Consider the following 13,872-nt stretch of genomic DNA (forward strand, 5'->3'; position numbering starts at 1 on the left):
ATCGCTTCTCGGCCTTTTGGCTAAGATCAAGTGTAGTATCTGTTCTTATCAGTTTAATATCTGATACGTCCCCTATCTGGGGACCATATATTAAATGGATTTTTAGAACAGGGAGATGGAAATAGAGCTTGCTCTGTCCACTCCACGCATTGACCTGGTATTGCAGTATTTCCAGGACCGGTGCACCCTTTCCTTATGTGTTTACTAAAATCAGATTCCAAAAGTGCTTTTTGTGTTTGCCATTGTTTTTGTCTTTCGGATGGGATCTCCCCTTTTAATCCCATTATTTCAACACCTGTTGGACAATGCATTTGTACAGTCATGTGTGATAATGAGCTAATTTATTAAATGCAATTAATTAATACATTGCCACCTCTTGTTTTGTGTCGTCTGTGTTTCTGTGTTTCCGGCATTTCACATTGGAACAGCTCATTCACCTTCCTTGTCTTCTCTCCGCCCTCCCTCCTAGGTAGGTTAAAGAGCTGCACCTGAGCCAGCCACTGATTGATGCAGCACCATAGTCAAATAGTGGAGTGAAGTAGGGGAACAGCAAACAGCCATTAAAGCAGCCAGCCCGCCCGCCCGCCCGTCACAATGGACCTACCTGTGTACACTAGATGGATGTGATGGAATGTACTGTGGTCCCTACATTTCAAGAAGAAGTAAGAATTGCAGTTGCAACAAACCCTTGCTTGCCTACAAAGAGAGCAGCAATTTGGATTTGTTACTATGTTACCTGGAAGAATAACAAACTGTGCAAGGATGGAGGTTGTAGGAGCAAGGAGAACAAGTTGTCTGTAAAGTTGGTGGATGCCTATTTTCCATTTTGCAGTCCCTTGTCTCCCTCTTGTGGCCTCCTGGAGGCAACTAGCTGTGCAAAAAAAAGACAGCCTGGGGGCCGGCTGTTGCAGTGTTGCCCTCTCAGGCAACACTGAGTGACTGACTGAGCCGCACCGTCTTATATAAAGTTCAGACGGAACTTTGCACGTGTCATAGTGGAGACCTCAGGAGCCAGAGCCAGCTTTCTGACATCATAATGGGGCCTCAGAGATAAAAGCCTGGGCCCAGGCAGTGTTGGTCAGTGCTGCTCAGCAGGCAGCACTGGACTGGATTAAAGCTGATACAAGGTGTGAAAGGAGAAGGGGTGGCAGTGGGCATGCACTTACTGCTGCTGCTGCTGCTGCTGCTGCTGCCAGTGTTTGCACGGCAGGAGGGCATTTGGGCGTTGCCAGGAAGGCGTTTTTATGTCGATTCCTCCTCTTTCAGCACTGCATTGTGGTGCAAGCAAAAGAAGCAAATCCTGTCTTGCTTCCTCTCCGGCCTTTATTCACCTCCCGCTTAGTAGCTGTGAGTGTGTGTGAGCCTGCAGGGCCCCATGGAATTGCCTAGGAGTAGGCTGAATCGCTGCAAGGGGTGAACAGCAGTATTGGGCAGGCTCGGTCAACGCGCGGCCCGTTCGGGTTATCGCTTCTCTGCCTTTTGGCTAAGATCAAGTGTAGTATCTGTTCTTATCAGTTTAATATCTGATACGTCCCCTATCTGGGGACCATATATTAAATGGATTTTTAGAACAGGGAGATGGAAATAGAGCTTGCTCTGTCCACTCCACGCATTGACCTGGTATTGCAGTATTTCCAGGACCGGTGCACCCTTTCCTTATGTGTTTACTAAAATCAGATTCCAAAAGTGCTTTTTGTGTTTGCCATTGTTTTTGTCTTTCGGATGGGATCTCCCCTTTTAATCCCATTATTTCAACACCTGTTGGACAATGCATTTGTACAGTCATGTGTGATAATGAGCTAATTTATTAAATGCAATTAATTAATACATTGCCACCTCTTGTTTTGTGTCGTCTGTGTTTCTGTGTTTCCGGCATTTCACATTGGAACAGCTCATTCACCTTCCTTGTCTTCTCTCCGCCCTCCCTCCTAGGTAGGTTAAAGAGCTGCACCTGAGCCAGCCACTGATTGATGCAGCACCATAGTCAAATAGTGGAGTGGAGTAGGGGAACAGCAAACAGCCATTAAAGCAGCCAGCCCGCCCGCCCGCCCGTCACAATGGACCTACCTGTGTACACTAGATGGATGTGATGGAATGTACTGTGGTCCCTACATTTCAAGAAGAAGTAAGAATTGCAGTTGCAACAAACCCTTGCTTGCCTACAAAGAGAGCAGCAATTTGGATTTGTTACTATGTTACCTGGAAGAATAACAAACTGTGCAAGGATGGAGGTTGTAGGAGCAAGGAGAACAAGTTGTCTGTAAAGTTGGTGGATGCCTATTTTCCATTTTGCAGTCCCTTGTCTCCCTCTTGTGGCCTCCTGGAGGCAACTAGCTGTGCAAAAAAAAGACAGCCTGGGGGCCGGCTGTTGCTGTGTTGCCCTCTCAGGCAACACTGAGTGACTGACTGAGCCGCACCGTCTTATATAAAGTTCAGACGGAACTTTGCACGTGTCATAGTGGAGACCTCAGGAGCCAGAGCCAGCTTTCTGACATCATAATGGGGCCTCAGAGATAAAAGCCTGGGCCCAGGCAGTGTTGGTCAGTGCTGCTCAGCAGGCAGCACTGGACTGGATTAAAGCTGATACAAGGTGTGAAAGGAGAAGGGGTGGCAGTGGGCATGCACTTACTGCTGCTGCTGCTGCTGCCAGTGTTTGCACGGCAGGAGGGCATTTGGGCGTTGCCAGGAAGGCGTTTTTATGTCGATTCCTCCTCTTTCAGCACTGCATTGTGGTGCAAGCAAAAGAAGCAAAACGCGCGGCACGTTCGGGTTATCGCTTCTCGGCCTTTTGGCTAAGATCAAGTGTAGTATCTGTTCTTATCAGTTTAATATCTGATACGTCCCCTATCTGGGGATCATATATTAAATGGATTTTTAGAACAGGGAGATGGAAATAGAGCTTGCTCTGTCCACTCCACGCATTGACCTGGTATTGCAGTATTTCCAGGACCGGTGCACCCTTTCCTTATGTGTTTACTAAAATCAGATTCCAAAAGTGCTTTTTGTGTTTGCCATTGTTTTTGTCTTTCGGATGGGATCTCCCCTTTTAATCCCATTATTTCAACACCTGTTGGACAATGCATTTGTACAGTCATGTGTGATAATGAGCTAATTTATTAAATGCAATTAATTAATACATTGCCACCTCTTGTTTTGTGTCGTCTGTGTTTCTGTGTTTCCGGCATTTCACATTGGAACAGCTCATTCACCTTCCTTGTCTTCTCTCCGCCCTCCCTCCTAGGTAGGTTAAAGAGCTGCACCTGAGCCAGCCACTGATTGATGCAGCACCATAGTCAAATAGTGGAGTGGAGTAGGGGAACAGCAAACAGACATTAAAGCAGCCAGCCCGCCCGCCCGCCCGCCCGCCCGTCACAATGGACCTACCTGTGTACACTAGATGGATGTGATGGAATGTACTGTGGTCCCTACATTTCAAGAAGAAGTAAGAATTGCAGTTGCAACAAACCCTTGCTTGCCTACAAAGAGAGCAGCAATTTGGATTTGTTACTATGTTACCTGGAAGAATAACAAACTGTGCAAGGATGGAGGTTGTAGGAGCAAGGAGAACAAGTTGTCTGTAAAGTTGGTGGATGCCTATTTTCCATTTTGCAGTCCCTTGTCTCCCTCTTGTGGCCTCCTGGAGGCAACTAGCTGTGCAAAAAAAAGACAACCTGGGGGCCGGCTGTTGCAGTGTTGCCCTCTCAGGCAACACTGAGTGACTGACTGAGCCGCACCGTCTTATATAAAGTTCAGACGGAACTTTGCACGTGTCATAGTGGAGACCTCAGGAGCCAGAGCCAGCTTTCTGACATCATAATGGGGCCTCAGAGATAAAAGCCTGGGCCCAGGCAGTGTTGGTCAGTGCTGCTCAGCAGGCAGCACTGGACTGGATTAAAGCTGATACAAGGTGTGAAAGGAGAAGGGGTGGCAGTGGGCATGCACTTACTGCTGCTGCTGCCAGTGTTTGCACGGCAGGAGGGCATTTGGGCGTTGCCAGGAAGGCGTTTTTATGTCGATTCCTCCTCTTTCAGCACTGCATTGTGGTGCAAGCAAAAGAAGCAAAACGCGCGGCACGTTCGGGTTATCGCTTCTCGGCCTTTTGGCTAAGATCAAGTGTAGTATCTGTTCTTATCAGTTTAATATCTGATACGTCCCATATCTGGGGACCATATATTAAATGGATTTTTAGAACAGGGAGATGGAAATAGAGCTTGCTCTGTCCACTCCACGCATTGACCTGGTATTGCAGTATTTCCAGGACCGGTGCACCCTTTCCTTATGTGTTTACTAAAATCAGATTCCAAAAGTGCTTTTTGTGTTTGCCATTGTTTTTGTCTTTCGGATGGGATCTCCCCTTTTAATCCCATTATTTCAACACCTGTTGGACAATGCATTTGTACAGTCATGTGTGATAATGAGCTAATTTATTAAATGCAATTAATTAATACATTGCCACCTCTTGTTTTGTGTCGTCTGTGTTTCTGTGTTTCCGGCATTTCACATTGGAACAGCTCATTCACCTTCCTTGTCTTCTCTCCGCCCTCCCTCCTAGGTAGGTTAAAGAGCTGCACCTGAGCCAGCCACTGATTGATGCAGCACCATAGTCAAATAGTGGAGTGGAGTAGGGGAACAGCAAACAGCCATTAAAGCAGCCCGCCCGCCCGTTACAATGGACCTACCTGTGTACACTAGATGGATGTGATGGAATGTACTGTGGTCCCTACATTTCAAGAAGAAGTAAGAATTGCAGTTGCAACAAACCCTTGCTTGCCTACAAAGAGAGCAGCAATTTGGATTTGTTACTATGTTACCTGGAAGAATAACAAACTGTGCAAGGATGGAGGTTGTAGGAGCAAGGAGAACAAGTTGTCTGTAAAGTTGGTGGATGCCTATTTTCCATTTTGCAGTCCTTTGTCTCCCTCTTGTGGCCTCCTGGAGGCAACTAGCTGTGCAAAAAAAAGACAGCCTGGGGGCCGGCTGTTGCAGTGTTGCCCTCTCAGGCAACACTGAGTGACTGACTGAGCCGCACCGTCTTATATAAAGTTCAGACGGAACTTTGCACGTGTCATAGTGGAGACCTCAGGAGCCAGAGCCAGCTTTCTGACATCATAATGGGGCCTCAGAGATAAAAGCCTGGGCCCAGGCAGTGTTGGTCAGTGCTGCTCAGCAGGCAGCACTGGACTGGATTAAAGCTGATACAAGGTGTGAAAGGAGAAGGGGTGGCAGTGGGCATGCACTTACTGCTGCTGCTGCTGCTGCTGCCAGTGTTTGCACGGCAGGAGGGCATTTGGGCGTTGCCAGGAAGGCGTTTTTATGTCGATTCCTCCTCTTTCAGCACTGCATTGTGGTGCAAGCAAAAGAAGCAAAACGCGCGGCACGTTCGGGTTATCGCTTCTCGGCCTTTTGGCTAAGATCAAGTGTAGTATCTGTTCTTATCAGTTTAATATCTGATACGTCCCCTATCTGGGGACCATATATTAAATGGATTTTTAGAACAGGGAGATGGAAATAGAGCTTGCTCTGTCCACTCCACGCATTGACCTGGTATTGCAGTATTTCCAGGACCGGTGCACCCTTTCCTTATGTGTTTACTAAAATCAGATTCCAAAAGTGCTTTTTGTGTTTGCCATTGTTTTTGTCTTTCGGATGGGATCTCCCCTTTTAATCCCATTATTTCAACACCTGTTGGACAATGCATTTGTACAGTCATGTGTGATAATGAGCTAATTTATTAAATGCAATTAATTAATACATTGCCACCTCTTGTTTTGTGTCGTCTGTGTTTCTGTGTTTCCGGCATTTCACATTGGAACAGCTCATTCACCTTCCTTGTCTTCTCTCCGCCCTCCCTCCTAGGTAGGTTAAAGAGCTGCACCTGAGCCAGCCACTGATTGATGCAGCACCATAGTCAAATAGTGGAGTGGAGTAGGGGAACAGCAAACAGCCATTAAAGCAGCCAGCCCGCCCGCCCGTCACAATGGACCTACCTGTGTACACTAGATGGATGTGATGGAATGTACTGTGGTCCCTACATTTCAAGAAGAAGTAAGAATTGCAGTTGCAACTGCAGCAACCACGAGGAAGAGCTTCCCAGGAGGATGGGAGCAGTAGTGAAGTGCACGGTGTATGGCCTGAGGTATCTGTAGGAATCTCTACCTCTCCTCCCTCGCTCCTTCTCGGGCTGGCACAGTGACAGGGGGGCTGCACTATGGATGATGGTGGTAATAGTCTTTTCCCCCGTAGCAACTCCCGTGATGGTGGTAGTAGTATGTGTGCGCCTGGCAAGGTGGTATGTGGGGTGCCCTTGATGTTATGCAGTGCAGGGACCAGACGACACAGGGGATTTGAATAACTCACGTTTACTGAAGAACTTTATACAGTCTTCCAAAATGGAGGCACGTTATCTTCTGTCCACTTCAACAGTTGAGGGGAAGAAGGGACCAGTGGGTGACCAATGAGGGTTTCAATTGTCCAGCTATATCTAGAAATCATTCACTTTTCCAGCAGCGTGTGTAATAAATGAACTCACTTTTCTCAGTGATGAGGGTTGTAGTTGAGTGACTTGATAGACACTTCTTATATTACCGTAATTGTGGCGTGCGGCAGAACCGGTAACAGCGCCAGCAGGAGTTCTGAGGCCCAATATTATATAGACTTCTCCTCAGAAACAGACAGACAGCTTTTCAGCTAAATAATACTTGCTGTGGTGATGATAGAGATGATATGCTGGTTACAATCTCCTTACTGTTCCTCCTCTTGCATTGGGCTGCAGGTGCTGAGACCTGTTGCCAGTTGAAAGGATTGTATTAATCTGCTGTGTCAGAGCAGCTAGCAGACATGTCTGTCTCCTCACAGACACGACCCGACTCCTCTGTGTAGACTGTGAGACCGAGTCAGAGTGAGGCTCTCAGGCTGTAGCCAGGCTCCACCCCCTTTTCAAACAATGCTAGATGTACAATGCACCCTCTAGTGGCTCCCCACTGATACCTTCATCCTTCTCTTCAGCTGGTGAACAGCACACTGTGTGAAAAATAATAAAGATATGTAAAACACATACAATGCATGACATACAAATAACAGGGAACCAGAAGGGTATCTTCTGGGATGCTGCATACTCCCGGACTTAAGACAAGACGTCCTCGTCGTTTTCTTGGATATGAACAGCCTAAAAGATGTAAAAAGGGTTAACATGAAATGCAAACATCTTAATAACATTGTATTCCTGTATTCTTGACTCACGAAGGGGGAATAGGGGCGAAGATTTCTTCTGTAACAGTTGGAAGATGAGGGGCAGAAGTCTCAAGTCAAGATGAGCGGCAGTGTCCAACAGTTTATGGCACTTAGGATATGAGGGGCTCTGGTACGTCAGAGTCTATGGGGATATTCCCTCTTGAACGTAACAAGGGTTGGTAGGCTTCGGCCTAACTTGGATAGGAATAAATGAAGAAATGAAGAAGGGGCTCTAGAACATAAGAGTCTTTCTTGTTCCCTACTTGCAATTATATTCAATCCCTATAGCGAACTGGTTTCACCCCTTTAGTGGTTCTCTCTGATCTCCTGACAGGTTCAGGTACAACAACAGCAGGTACATGATGTGATCTGTCCTCTGTGTGAGTTGTAGACACTGTAGGTGTAGGATCAGGTGCAAGGAATGACAAAATTGGGGTAAACCACCAACTCAGTGGGTTCTTTATGTCCAAGTGTGGCTCTTGAGTTGAGGACTCAGTAGTTGTTGCTTCAATAGCTTCAGTTACTTCTGGTAGATCAATTGCAACTGGTTCTTCAATTGATATTTCCTGTTCAATGGTAGGCAACTGTTGATCTTGTAGGCACAGTTTAAGCCTGTTACGGTGGACAATTTGCGGTTGTTTACCATCTCTTTGGATCTCATAGATATCTGTTCCTTGGTATGGGACAGCCTTGATGGTATAAGGGATTCTTTCCCACTTAGTGTCCAATTTGCTGGTTCTTTGAAAGTTTTTCAACCAGACAAGGTCTCCAACTTGAAAGGGTTTAGCATTAGCATGTTGGTCATAATCCTGTTGTTGCTTCTTTCTCGCTTCTTCCATCCTGGCTTCAACAATTTCATTTGCATCAGCCATGCGTCTTTGGTGTTCACTCACCCACTCTGTGGTTGGTAGAGGGTTCAAGTCATCTGGAACGGACACATTCAATGAAATGTCTGAAGGCAGCTTTCCTTGTCTTCCGAACAATAGGAAGTATGGGGTGTAACCTGTGGAGGCTTGCATAGTGTTGTTGTAGATGTACACCAACTCAGGCAAATGATTTGGCCAGACAGCTCTCTGATGAGGTGGTAAAGTTCTGAGCATCTCAATCAGAATCTGGTTCATCTTCTCACACAACCCATTTCCTTGGGGATGGTAAGCGGTTGTTCTTAGTTTCTTACAGTTGTACAGCTGACAAAGTTCCTGAAATAGTTGGGATTCAAATGCAGAACCTCTATCTGTCAAGATCTTCTCAGGACAGCCATAGGGTAGAAGGAAAGTTTTTAGGAAGACTGCAGCGGTGGTCTTTGCTGTCAAGTCCTTTACGGGTACTGCGACTGTGAATTTGGTGTAATGGTCGATGATGGTCATGGCATAGGTGTATCCTGTTCTACTTGGCTCCATTTTCACATGGTCGATGGCCACGATCTCCAGCGGTCGATGACTCACGATAGGATGCAGAGGGGCCTTTTGGTTTGGCTTCTCTCCTCTTGCTAAGGCACAAGCAGTACATTCTTGACACCATTTCTCGACATCACCTCTAATTCCGATCCAATAGAATCTTCTGCGAATTGTAGCTTCTGTCTTTTGAACTCCAAAGTGTCCAGACTTGTTGTGGTATGCCTCAAGGACAACTTTGGCATCTCTCCTTGGGATGACAATTTGGTGCAGCCGATTACTGGTGATGGGATCCAGCACTCTCCTCAGCAGCAGACCATTCTCTTCAAAGAGACGTTTCCTTTGTCTCCAAAGGCGAAGTAGTTCTGGGTCTGTGTTGCCTCGGCGGATTCTAATGGGTATTTTTTTGGTATCCAGGTAGTCTAGGATATCTCCAATCACTCTGCTCTCAGCTTGCAACAGGGCCCATTGTTCTTGTTCTGGTGACTGCTTCTTGGCCTGTTGGGAAGAACAATGTACCTGGGTTTTGTTGTTGATAGCATCAGGATCTGCAAAGCGGTTGTAGAATGCAGGCATCTCTACTTCCTCTTTGTGGTTGTCATCATCAGGATTCTCCGGGTCTTCTCCTGTAGGCAGGCGGGACAAGGCATCCGCATTGATGTTGGACTTGCCTGTTCTGTATTTGACCACGAAGTTGTAATTTGCTAATCGTGAAGCCCATCTCTGTTCTAAGGCTCCCAGCCTTGCGGTGTTCAGGTGTGCTAGCGGGTTGTTATCTGTGAAGACAGTGAAGGAAGAAGCGGCAAGGTAGTCCTTAAACTTCTCTGTGACGGCCCAGACCAATGCAAGGAACTCCAGCTTGAAGGAACTATAGTTCTGATCGTTTCTTTCAGCTCCTTTGAGTGCTCTACTTGCATAGGCGATCACTCTTTCTTTGTCTCCTTGTTGTTGGGCCAGCACTGCACCAAGTCCTTGGTTGCTTGCATCTGTGTAAAGATGGAAGGGCAGGCTGTAATCTGGGTAGCCCAGAATGGGTGGTTCAGTCAATAATCTTTTTAGTAACTGGAAGGCAATTTCTTGTTCTTCTTTCCAGTTAATGGGAATTCTCCTCTTCAAGTGTTCTTTAGGGTGCCCCCTCAAGAGTTCTTTTAGCGGTTCAGCGATGCGGGCAAAATGAGGAATGAATCTCCGGTAGTACCCGGCAAATCCGAGAAAGCTTCTTACTTCCTTCACAGTGGTAGGTGTAGGCCAACTGTGGACAGCAGCTATCTTCTCAGGATCTGGCTTTATGCCTTCTGCGCTCACTATATGTCCCAAGTACTGGACTTGAGGTTGGAGGAGGTGACACTTGGAGGGTTTGATTTTTAAGCCATTTTTGGTTAGGACCTGGAACACTTCAGCTAGATGCTTGAGATGATCTTCATAGGACTTGGAGTAGACTATGACGTCATCCAGGTATAGGAGCACCGTCTCAAAATTCCTGTGACCTAGGCATCTTTCCATCAGCCTTTGGAATGTTCCAGGAGCATTGCACAGTCCGAAGGGCATGCAATTGAACTCGAATAAGCCCATTGAGGTGGTGAAGGCTGTCTTCTCCCTATCAGCTGGAGACATTGGTACTTGCCAGTAACCACTTGTGAGATCCAGTGTAGAGAAGTAGGCAGCTGATCCCAGGGCTGTCAGAGATTCTTCAATCCTTGGAAGAGGATAGGCATCCTTGTGGGTAATGTTATGAATTTTTCTGTAATCCACACAGAAGCGAAGGTTGCCATCTTTCTTCCTGACAAGAACTAGTGGTGCAGCCCAGGGGCTGTGACTTTCTTGGATGACTTTAGCCTCTTTCATGTCGTGGACCATCTGCTTCACGTCTTGGTATAGGGCAGGTGGTATAGGCCTGTGTCTTTCCTTAATGGGAGGATGAGTACCAGTGGGAATAGTGTGCTCAATGTCTTTTGCTCTCCCATGGTCCAGAGGATGCTTACTGAAGGCTTCATGGTTATCCTGAGCCACTTCAAGTACTCCTTGGATCTGGTAGGCAGGTGTTGTTGCAGTTCCCACATGGATTTCTCCCCACCAGGGTGTTACTGGTGCTTCTTCTGACGTCTTTAGTTGCTGTGCAGCCTGTTTAGCGGTGACAGTTGGAATGTCCACCAGGTCTTGCACACTGAGTTGGGACAGCTGTGCTACAGGGTAGTACTTCCTCAGGGTTACTGAATGGTCTCCTAAGTTGAGAAGACGGATGGGTACTTTCCCTTCGACCACAGTCACTAAACTTCGGGCAGCCATAACCATTGGATGTTCATCTAGTGGTATTGGTTCCACTAGGGCTTGGTAGTCAAGTCCTTGTAGGCCTGAACGGGCCCGACACCATAGCAGTGTTTCTGTGCCAGGTTTTAGGGTTACTGGATGGTGGTCCTTGATGCGAGCTCTGCAGATCTCTCCTCTGGCGTTGGTGAATCGCTGTTGGGCAGCCAGTACACGGATGGTCTTGTGTATTACCTTCTGGGCAGCCTGGGAAGCCGTGGGGACGGATTGTCGTAGGGCCTCTAGCATTTCTCCATAGCAGTGCTTTAGGATGTTCATTCCCAGAATTACTGTGGGTTGTCCTTGATCTTTAACTTTGATCACGAGGACTCCTTGCTGAGGTAAGTGCACTCCTCCCACTTGGACAGTAGGCTCCCAGTACCCGTGCAGAGGTAGGGACTGGCCGTTGGTAGCGATGATGTCTAACCAGGCTTCTGGAGGTTGCATCAGGATCTCGCTACTCCAGTGTTGTTCAAAGGCGGCCTGCTGGATGGTTGTCACTTGGGATCCCGTATCCAGGAGGGCAGCAAATGGTACTCCATTGATGCGGATGGTAACTTCTGGACGAGGTCCGACAAACCGTGGCAGCCATTTTGGATCTTTGGGACCTATTATTTCTCCTCCCGAGGAATGGTCCTCTGCCTCGGGAGACGTCCATTTAACGCCCAGCATTGACGTTCTTGGTGACCTATCTTATGGCAGTGTCTGCAGGCAGGTCTCCCATGTTCATCAAAGCGATCTGTCGACGTTTTGTTGGGACTATTGCGGTAGCCCTTGCTAGGACTATTTGGATAACTGTCTCTAGATGTTGGCAGCTCACATTTTACTGGAGAGCTGGCTTCTAGATTCTCCAGTCGTTGGCAGACTTGCTCCAGGCTTTTGGCAATGAGTTTCAGTTGATCTTGGTACTGATCTCCTCCAGCTGTGATTTGAGCCTGTGTAGCCTGGTAGGTGATGGGCTTGCAAGGTGTTGGATGTGGTGCTACTGGGGCAGGTTCCTCTTCTGCCTCTTTAAGAGGGGTGGTAGCCCTGACTGTTCTTCTTCTGGGCCTTCTTTCTAGTACCTCTATGGCCAGTTCTTTAAACTCATGGAAGGTGCTGTCAGGGTTCTGGACGGACATCATTTGTAGTTGATGACTCATGGAATCTGAGGCGACTCCTTCAATGAACTGCTCCCTCAGGATTCTGTCTGCTTTTTCAGCCTCATGGGGGTCGGCTTGTATCATGGCCCTCATGGTCTCCTGTAAGGAAAGAGCAAAATTTCGGAGTGTCTCACCTGGTTGCTGAACTCTGTCCATGAACCTCATCCTGAGCTCAGAGATGGATTTGGGCTCAAAGGTGGTACGTAGCTGGACCAGGATCTGATCCACAGCCTTCTTTTGGATACGTGGCCAGGACTCCACTTCTTTTAGGGCCACATCTTGTAGTTGTCCCATTAAGATCTCTACCTTCTGTTCTTCTGGAATGGGGTAGAGGCGGAACATGGCAAGCATCTTTTTTCTAAAGTCTTTTAAGGTGTGTGGTTCACCTTTGTAGTGGGGCAGCCATGGGGCCCCTGCATAGTAGGGCATGGACAGCGGCATGATGCAGGGTGCTGCAGCAGGTGTTGTTCTTTCTGTCATGGCCGGTGTAGTGACCGTGCTGAGACCGGGCTCTTCCGTGTCACTTGAGTCCGACATTGTTACTGTCCCTTTAAATTTTTCCAATGTCTATTATTGGCGCTCCCGGACTTTTAACTGAGTCGGGGGTCTTGTTAAAGGTGCTCCCGGACTTTTTATTGGGTCCGGAGTGATGTCCAGGATGCTCCCGGGCTTTTTATTGGGCACCGGTGGTGGTACAGCAGGGGTTAACTTGATGGCCAATTGAATCGGGACTCACCGATGGTATGCTGTTGCTTCCCTCTGTGCTGTACTTTGTTACCGGGCTGTTCCGTTGCTCTCCTGTGATGTTTTTGGGAGAGTTGCTGGTTGCAGGGGATCCGCGGTGGAGGTGCCGTGCAGAGGCTTCACTCATCCAAGATGGCGGCGCCTAGCAGTTTTCGGCCGTTCCCTCTTGCCTGTGCTGGATATTGTGAGTTCCTATAATCATCCAGATGGTGGCGCTAGACTGGCGCCGCAGGTTAACCTGTCTGGAGCGGGTAAATGGAACTGTGACGCAGCAGTTTGTGAGGTAAAATGGCGGATTAACCCCTTTTGGGCTGGAACTGCCGGGAAACAGTGATTTTAACCCCTTTTGGGGCTGAAATAGTCTCTTGCAGCTGCGGTTGCAGCTTTGTACGGTGGGGACCAGGGCTTTGGGACAAAGTCTCTCTGGTTTGGGGCCCACATGAGATTTAAACGTATCCTGTTCGTGACGCCAAAGTTTATATGCAGCAACCACGAGGAAGAGCTTCCCAGGAGGATGGGAGCAGTAGTGAAGTGCACGGTGTATGGCCTGAGGTATCTGTAGGAATCTCTACCTCTCCTCCCTCGCTCCTTCTCGGGCTGGCACAGTGACAGGGGGGCTGCACTATGGATGATGGTGGTAATAGTCTTTTCCCCCGTAGCAACTCCCGTGATGGTGGTAGTAGTATGTGTGCGCCTGGCAAGGTGGTATGTGGGGTGCCCTTGATGTTATGCAGTGCAGGGACCAGACGACACAGGGGATTTGAATAACTCACGTTTACTGAAGAACTTTATACAGTCTTCCAAAATGGAGGCACGTTATCTTCTGTCCACTTCAACAGTTGAGGGGAAGAAGGGACCAGTGGGTGACCAATGAGGGTTTCAATTGTCCAGCTATATCTAGAAATCATTCACTTTTCCAGCAGCGTGTGTAATAAATGAACTCACTTTTCTCAGTGATGAGGGTTGTAGTTGAGTGACTTGATAGACACTTCTTATATTAATTGTGGCGTGCGGCAGAACCGGTAACAGCGCCAGCAGGAGTTCTGAGGCCCAATATT

At 47.8% G+C, this 13,872-nt stretch overlaps 5 non-coding genes across 5 annotated transcripts; all 5 read left to right on the forward strand.

Annotated features, from left to right (window-relative positions):
• On the forward strand, window positions 1–191 carry LOC142681830 (U2 spliceosomal RNA). The gene has a single exon (XR_012853672.1). It is a non-coding gene; the product is annotated as a U2 spliceosomal RNA (small nuclear RNA).
• A 1,272-nt stretch (window positions 192–1,463) lies between these two features.
• LOC142681642 (U2 spliceosomal RNA) lies at window positions 1,464–1,654 on the forward strand. Its single transcript, XR_012853527.1, has one exon. It is a non-coding gene; the product is annotated as a U2 spliceosomal RNA (small nuclear RNA).
• A 1,118-nt stretch (window positions 1,655–2,772) lies between these two features.
• LOC142681674 (U2 spliceosomal RNA) lies at window positions 2,773–2,963 on the forward strand. Its single transcript, XR_012853556.1, has one exon. It is a non-coding gene; the product is annotated as a U2 spliceosomal RNA (small nuclear RNA).
• Window positions 2,964–4,083: 1,120 nt separating this feature from the next.
• Window positions 4,084–4,274, forward strand: LOC142681720 (U2 spliceosomal RNA). The gene has a single exon (XR_012853597.1). It is a non-coding gene; the product is annotated as a U2 spliceosomal RNA (small nuclear RNA).
• Window positions 4,275–5,387: 1,113 nt separating this feature from the next.
• On the forward strand, window positions 5,388–5,578 carry LOC142681831 (U2 spliceosomal RNA). Its single transcript, XR_012853673.1, has one exon. It is a non-coding gene; the product is annotated as a U2 spliceosomal RNA (small nuclear RNA).
• Window positions 5,579–13,872: the final 8,294 nt, after the last annotated feature.

The sequence above is a fragment of the Rhinoderma darwinii genome (genome assembly GCF_050947455.1).
Source record: "Rhinoderma darwinii isolate aRhiDar2 chromosome 2 unlocalized genomic scaffold, aRhiDar2.hap1 SUPER_2_unloc_6, whole genome shotgun sequence".
Classification (NCBI taxonomy): Eukaryota; Metazoa; Chordata; class Amphibia; order Anura; family Rhinodermatidae; genus Rhinoderma; species Rhinoderma darwinii.